This window comes from Nicotiana tomentosiformis, chromosome 3, assembly GCF_000390325.3.
Source record: "Nicotiana tomentosiformis chromosome 3, ASM39032v3, whole genome shotgun sequence".
NCBI lineage: Eukaryota > Viridiplantae > Streptophyta > Magnoliopsida > Solanales > Solanaceae > Nicotiana > Nicotiana tomentosiformis.
In genome coordinates, this window is record NC_090814.1 from 75,346,707 (window position 1) to 75,353,818 (window position 7,112).

Consider the following 7,112-nt stretch of genomic DNA (forward strand, 5'->3'; position numbering starts at 1 on the left):
TAGACACTTCTTCTAATACTGCTGGATTCTTTTTATAGTTCATGAACTCTAATAGTTAATTGTGGTTCATCATTAAACAGAAGTTCTGGATGCATAGAGGACTACCAAGAAACAAGGGGGAATCCGAAGGGAAGCCCTGTTTCAATTATAAATGTGTGACGACCCAGAATCACACTTGTCGTGATGGCGTTTAATACCAGGTAAATCAACAACCTCAATAAACCACAATTTCTTTAAGTTTGAAAATATCATATTTACATTCAATATAAAAATCTCACAAATACTAATATAAAATACTCCCAAAATCCGGTGTCACTAAGTACATAAGTATCAAAATAATAACAAAGTCTGACTGATAAAAATACTGTCTGAAAATATAGAACAGTACAATAACTGAAAGGAAAGAGAGTCAAGGCCTGCGGACGCCAAGCAACTACCTTGATAGTCTCCAACAGATAAATCCTCAAATCTGGCAACCGTCGTTTCCGGAAGTACCTGGATTTGTACACGAAGTGCAAGATGTAGTATGAGTATAACCAACTCAATAAGTAACAAGTCTAATATTTGGGCTGAAAGTAGTGACGAGCTCAACGGGTATAGTCTAGTACAGAAATGTAGGCATGCTTTCCAATTCAACAGTTAAACTCAGTACAAGTAAAATAGATAAATTCTGCATGATATGAGGAATATGACATCTCTATATCTACATGCCAAAATATATGTTGTATGTGATGTACCACAAAGGAAACATCGTGTACTCACACTCTCAAAATACTCAATCACTCAATATTGTATATGGCCAATCCAGCCTAGGGAACTTCATCCCATATATATATGTATCAACTGACAATTAGTCACTCAGTACTGTACAAGACCAATCTAGCCGAGGGAACTCCATCCCAAGTATAAGTAAAAATAGGACAACTCCATGCCTAGGGAACTCCATCCCAAATGTAAATAAATAAGGCAACTCCATGTCTAGGGAAGTCAATCCCTAATATAAATAAATAAGACAACTCTATGCCTATGGAACTCCATCCCTAATATAAATAAATTGCGCTCACTGTGGGGGTGCAGACTCCAGAGGGACTCCTTTTACCCAAGCTCCATAATAAGCCAAATCCAGGCATAAATAAATAAAATATGTTGTGCCGTGCAACCCGATTCCATAAATATCACTCAAAATCTCCAGTCTCTCGGGCTCTCAATGACATGAAAATCAACCCGACATGATGATATGATGTATCAATGAATGACAACAGAGACTGAGATATGATATACAAATGATGGATGTGACTGAGTACACAATTACAGTTTAAACAAATAATTCTACAGCAATACGACCCATGTGGGTCCTAAAAATATCGGCACGTAGCCTGAACATGATCTTCAATATGAGTCTCAGCTCAATTTCTCTAACACGTGGAGTATATGTGGATAATGACATTTATTTAATTATGCAACTCCACAGAATCAATTAAATTATAATTTCTACGGTGCATGTCCACACGTGTGTCACCTACAAACAATTGATATAACACAAGATTCAGGGATTCATAACCCTCAGAACCAAGTTTAGAAATGTTACTTACCTCAAATCGTGTAATTCTTTATTCCAATATGCCTCTGCCTCGCGAATCGGCCTCCGAACGCCTCGAACCTAGTCACAATTAATTTGATTCAGTCAATGTAAATTATAGGAATTAATTCCATGTGAAAATACTAATTTTCAAATAAAATTCGAAATTCCACTCAAAAATCATCAGTGGCGCCCATGTCTCGGAACCCGACAAAAGTTATAAAATATAAACGCCCATTCAACCACGAGTCCAACTATACCAAATTTACCAAATTCCGACATCAACTCGATCCTCAAATCTTCAATTTAAACTTAAGGGTTTTCACAAAATTTTCAACTTAAAACACCAATTAAATGCTAAAAATAGCAATAGATTCGGGTAATTTGACCAAACTTGAGTTAAGAACACTTACCCCATTATTTTTTTTGAAAATCTCCTGAAAATTACCTCTCCCCGAGCTCCAAATCGTTAAAAATGGAACTTAAATTTACTGTCTAGGGGTTTGTTCTTCGCGTTTGCGACCATCCTCTCCCGTTCGTGATGAACAAATTCCTCAACAGCCATTTCCAAACTCTTACAAGATAGCCTCTAATTTAATGGTCATAACATTTTGTACAAAATTCCAAATGATAAATGGTTTAACTTTCTGAAAACTAGACATCAAGGGTTACAACTTTCATGTTTTGCTCATCTCCCAATTCCTTATAGATTTAGAGATATAAGCTTCTAAAGTCAACCCTGTGCAGCGAAAATTTCTTCTTCGCGATTTCCAAACTCTTCCAGGACAGCATGTAGTGTATCCACCTTAACATTTTGTACACAACTCCAAATGACAAATAGTTTGCTTTTCCGAAAACTAGACACAAAGGGTTACAACTTTTATTTTTGGATCATCGGCAAAATTCTTATAGATTGCAAGATATAAGCTTCCGAAGTCGGGTAACGGACAACAGGAATTCCTTTTTCGCGAACGCGAGAGTCTCTTCGCGAATGCGAAGAACAAAATCCCAGGAGGCAAATCCTTCTTCGCGAACGCGAAGCACAATACCAGACATCAGAAAACCAGCATCCAAAGTAGCCCAAAAATGATTCGATAATACCCGAAACACACTTGAGGCCCCCAAGACCCCAACTAAATATACCAACAAATCCTAAAACACGATACGAACATAGTCGAAGCCTCAAATCACATCAAACAACGCAAAAACCACGAATCGCACCACAATTCAAGCCTAATAAAAACTAACAAATTCCAACTTCTACATTCGATGCCGAAACCTATCGAATCAAGTCCAATTGACCTCAAATTTTGCACACAAGTCATAAATGACATAACGGACCTATGAAAATTTTCAGAACTGGATTCCTATCCCGATATCAAAAAGCCAACTCCACGGTCAAACTTCCAAACTTAAACTTCCTATTTTTGTCATTTCAAGCCTAATTTAACTACGGGCTTCCAAATAATTTTTCGGACATACTCCTAAGTCCAAAATCACCATACGGAGCTATTGAAATCACCAAAACTCTATTCCGGGGTCGTTTTCACATAAATCAACATCCGGTCAACTATTTTCACTTAAACTTTAATTCTTGGAACTAAGTATTCCAATTCATTCTGAAACTTCCCCGACAAGTCACATAATTATAATTTGACATAGGATAAGCAGTAAATGGAGGAACGAGATTGTAATACTCAAAACGACCGGCCGAGTCGTTATAAAATAACATCATTATCTTCTGTATTTTGGATCGACAAAGTAATGCACTTTCACAAATTTGACCTAGTATTTCGAGCGCTCTGATTTAATGTAATGAGCCATCAAAAACTCATGTTTGTCCCAATTAATTACAATCATAGAGCGAATATAAGATTTTGACATAACAACAAGTTTACATGAGTAATGTATTATGCAAATTAAAATAAATAATCTATAACTAATAAAATTGATAAGATCTGATTGCCAAAGAAAATTAGAATGAACAGACAACACACGACTGCTTTCTTATTCTTCGGAGGCATAAGACACAATTAATCTTTGTTCTCTACGAGGAATGAACAATTTCATGAGACACAACATCTAGATCATGAAACATCTTTCAGTTAGGATGGAAGTAGAGCGATCCTATTCTTTTTCTATTTTCAAAAGTTTAGACTGCAATCTCTACTGAATTCAACTTACAACAACAACAACCCAGTATAATCCCATTAGTGGGATCTGTGGAGGGTATTATATACGCAGACCTTATCCCTACCCTGGACTAGAGAGACTGTTTCCGATAGACCTCCGGGCTCCCTCCCGAAAAAAACTCTCCACCTTGCTATTGGGGTGACTCGAACTCACAACTTCTTGGTTGTAAGTGGAGGGTGCTTACAATGACCGGTCGATACAATGACGTTTCAATCGAAGGGTATCCACATGAAAAGCTCGAATGAATTCTGAAGTAGAGACGTCGAGCTTCGAACTGTAAGACCAATCAATGACAAAACTCGATATCATTATCGAGCCCATGTCCGAATCGGACTATGGGGCAACACCGATCGACACAGGAATTCGATCTAACATCGAGCTCGAGTCAATGCCAAGCTCGCAGACAAGAGCCGTTACAACCGCACCAAGGGAGAGAATCTTGACGAGAATCAAGGAAGAGACAAACCATCATGAGTTCTCTACTATATGTATTATTTTATTATGTTGTTATAGATAAAGCAGTGACCATCCACTATAAAAAGGGAGATAGACTACAATAGACACAGGTCCCCCAAGATACATTAAGATTTCATTGTGCTTGTTTTTTCTAATTTATTTCAGCCTTCCCGTCCATCATTCACACTTTATAGCAAAAATACTTGTATTGTCATTTTGTATCAAAGGAATTTGCATATCTTTAGAACCATATCTAAATTTAACGTTATCCGATTTTTCGGATAAACAGTTTGGCGCCCACCGTGGGGCTGAGGGTAACAGTGATTGTTTGATATAAATCTACAGTACACTCCAGCTTACAACTTCAAAATGGCTCTACCTATCGACCTCGAAGCCGACCTTCAAGATGAAACCAACAACTTGGCGCCCGGGGGCGGAAGGCTACCTGACGACGGCAACGAGGCTCGAATCGAAGAACCCAAAATTCGAACCGAAGTACCATTGGATATCAATTCACAAATAGCTCTAGAAGCGAATCAGCGTTCTGAACCGGAAAGAAGCGTTCAGGGCGGTGCTTGACCCATAGCCCGAGACACCTACAACACGGGAGAAATCGGGGTCAGCTTGCGTATGATTTTCAAAATGTTACAAGCCCAACAAACAGCGATAGCTCAGTTGCAGAGCCGAACTCATATGCAAAGCGGGCCGAATTCTAATCCACTTCTTTGAGAAGTCACACCCAGAACGGAACCCGCCGTAGTGAAATCAAACGAGCAGGAATCGGGGACCGCTCCTGAAATTGCTAAATTGCTCGAGGAACTCACAAAATGAGTCAAAGCCAACGACAAAAAAGTGGAAACGTATAACGCTAGGGTCGATCAAATCCCGAGGGCTCCGCCAATGATAAAAGGGCTCGATTCGAAAAAATTCATACAAAAGCCTTTTTCCTCGAGCGCGGCCCCAAAATCAATCCCCAAAAAATTTCGTATACCCGAAATTCTCAAATATAATGGTACGATCGATCCTAACGAACACGTCACCTCCTACACATGTGCCATCAGAGGCAACGATTTGGAGGATGATGAGATCGAATCCGTGTTGATGAAAAAGTTCGGAGAGACCCTCGCAAAGGGAGCAATGATCTGGTATCACAACTTACTACCAAATTCCATCGATTCTTTTTCCATGTTAGCATATTCGTTCGTAAAAGCACATGCTGGTGCCATAAAGGTTACAACAAGGAAATTAGATCTCTTCAAAGTAAAACAAAGGGGTAACGAAATACTGAGAGAATTCGTATCCCGATTTCAAATGGAACGTATGGACTTGCCATCGGTCGCAGACGATTGAGCCGTACAAGCTTTCACCCAAGGACTGAACGAGCTAAGTTCGACAGTGTCACGTCGGCTGAAACAAAATTTGATCGAGTACCCAGTAATAACTTGGGCAGATGTACACAACCGGTACCAATCAAAAATCAGGGTTGAAGATAATCAATTGGGAGCTCCGTATGGGCCCGTACGTCAGAACCACACAACCACTAAAAATCAGAGGGATATCAATAGAGAACAAAGGTCGAACAGAGACCGATACCAACCGTACGGCACAGATCGGATGAACAACGGTTCAGCACGTGATGCGGTTCGGAACAACCGAAGGACTGATCGGGGATAAAATTCTCGGGGACTTATGAGCAAGAGCGGCTTTGATAAATATGCCGATCATATAGAAGTCCCTCGATTATCGAAGTATAACTTCAACATTGGTACATCCGCCATCGTATCGGCCATCGGACGCATCAAAGATAGAAGATGGCCTCGACCTATGCAAACTGATCCTGCCCAAAGGAATCCTAATCAAATGTGCGAATATCATGGCACCCATGGCCACAGAACGGAAGATTGCAGGCAACTAAGAGAGGAAGTGGCTCGCTTTTTAACAAAGGACACCTTCAGGAATTTTTGAGTGATAGGGCGAAGAACCATTTTAGGAACAAGGAATTCGGCAAGCAAAACGAGCCAGAAGAACCACAACACGTCATTCACATGATCATCGGCGGCGTCGATGCCCCTCAGGGACCAATGCTTAAACGCGCTAAAACATCGATTGTGAGGGAAAAACGATCTCGAACTCAAGATTATACACCCATAGGGACTTTGTCCTTCAGTGATGAAGATGAAGATACATGGGGAATCATCCAACCCCATAATGATGCACTGGTAATATCCGTACTCTTGAATAAAACTAAGATTAAGTGTGTGTTAATTGATTCAGGTAGCTCGGCCAATATAATCAAATCGAGGGTCGTAGAACAGCTCGGCCTGCAAGATCAGATCGTACCCGCAACTCTGGTTCTAAACGGATTCAATATGGCATGTGAAATCACCAAAGGCGAGATTACCCTACCAATAAACGCGGTCGGAACCATACAGGAAACAAAGCTTCACGTGATCGAAGGTGATATGAGATATAACGCCCTTTTCGAAAGGCCGTGGATCCACAGCATGAGAGCCGTACCCTCGACCCTACACCAGGTCCTCAAGTTCCCAACATCGGGAGGTGTCAAAATAGTGTACGGAGAACAACCGACCGCAAAGGAAATGTTCTCCGTCGAAGAAGCAAAATCAATATCCTCGTCTTCGCCGATAAAAGGATCAGGTTCAGAAGGAGACACAATCGGAGAGCAGAGCGCCAAATAGCAATCACAGACATCGACTTTGACCCAGCCAGGTAAGCAGAACATTGAAGAAGATGATGACGACCGATGGATTCCTCGATCCTTCGTAACCCCCGATGATTTCGATGCCACCAAATCAACAATTGAGAAACTGGAGCAAATCATACTGATCGAGCATTGGCCCGAACGAAAGGTATACCTGGGAAC

The 7,112-nt window shown here is 40.5% G+C and overlaps 1 long non-coding RNA gene across 1 annotated transcript; it reads right to left on the reverse strand.

Moving 5' to 3' along the window:
* Positions 1 to 201: 201 nt before the first annotated feature.
* Positions 202 to 3,950, reverse strand: LOC138907068 (uncharacterized). Its single transcript, XR_011414776.1, has 2 exons — positions 1,593 to 3,950; positions 202 to 495 (listed from the first exon to the last, which is right to left on the reverse strand). It is a non-coding gene; the product is annotated as an uncharacterized lncRNA (long non-coding RNA).
* Between the last annotated feature and the right edge of the window lie 3,162 nt (positions 3,951 to 7,112).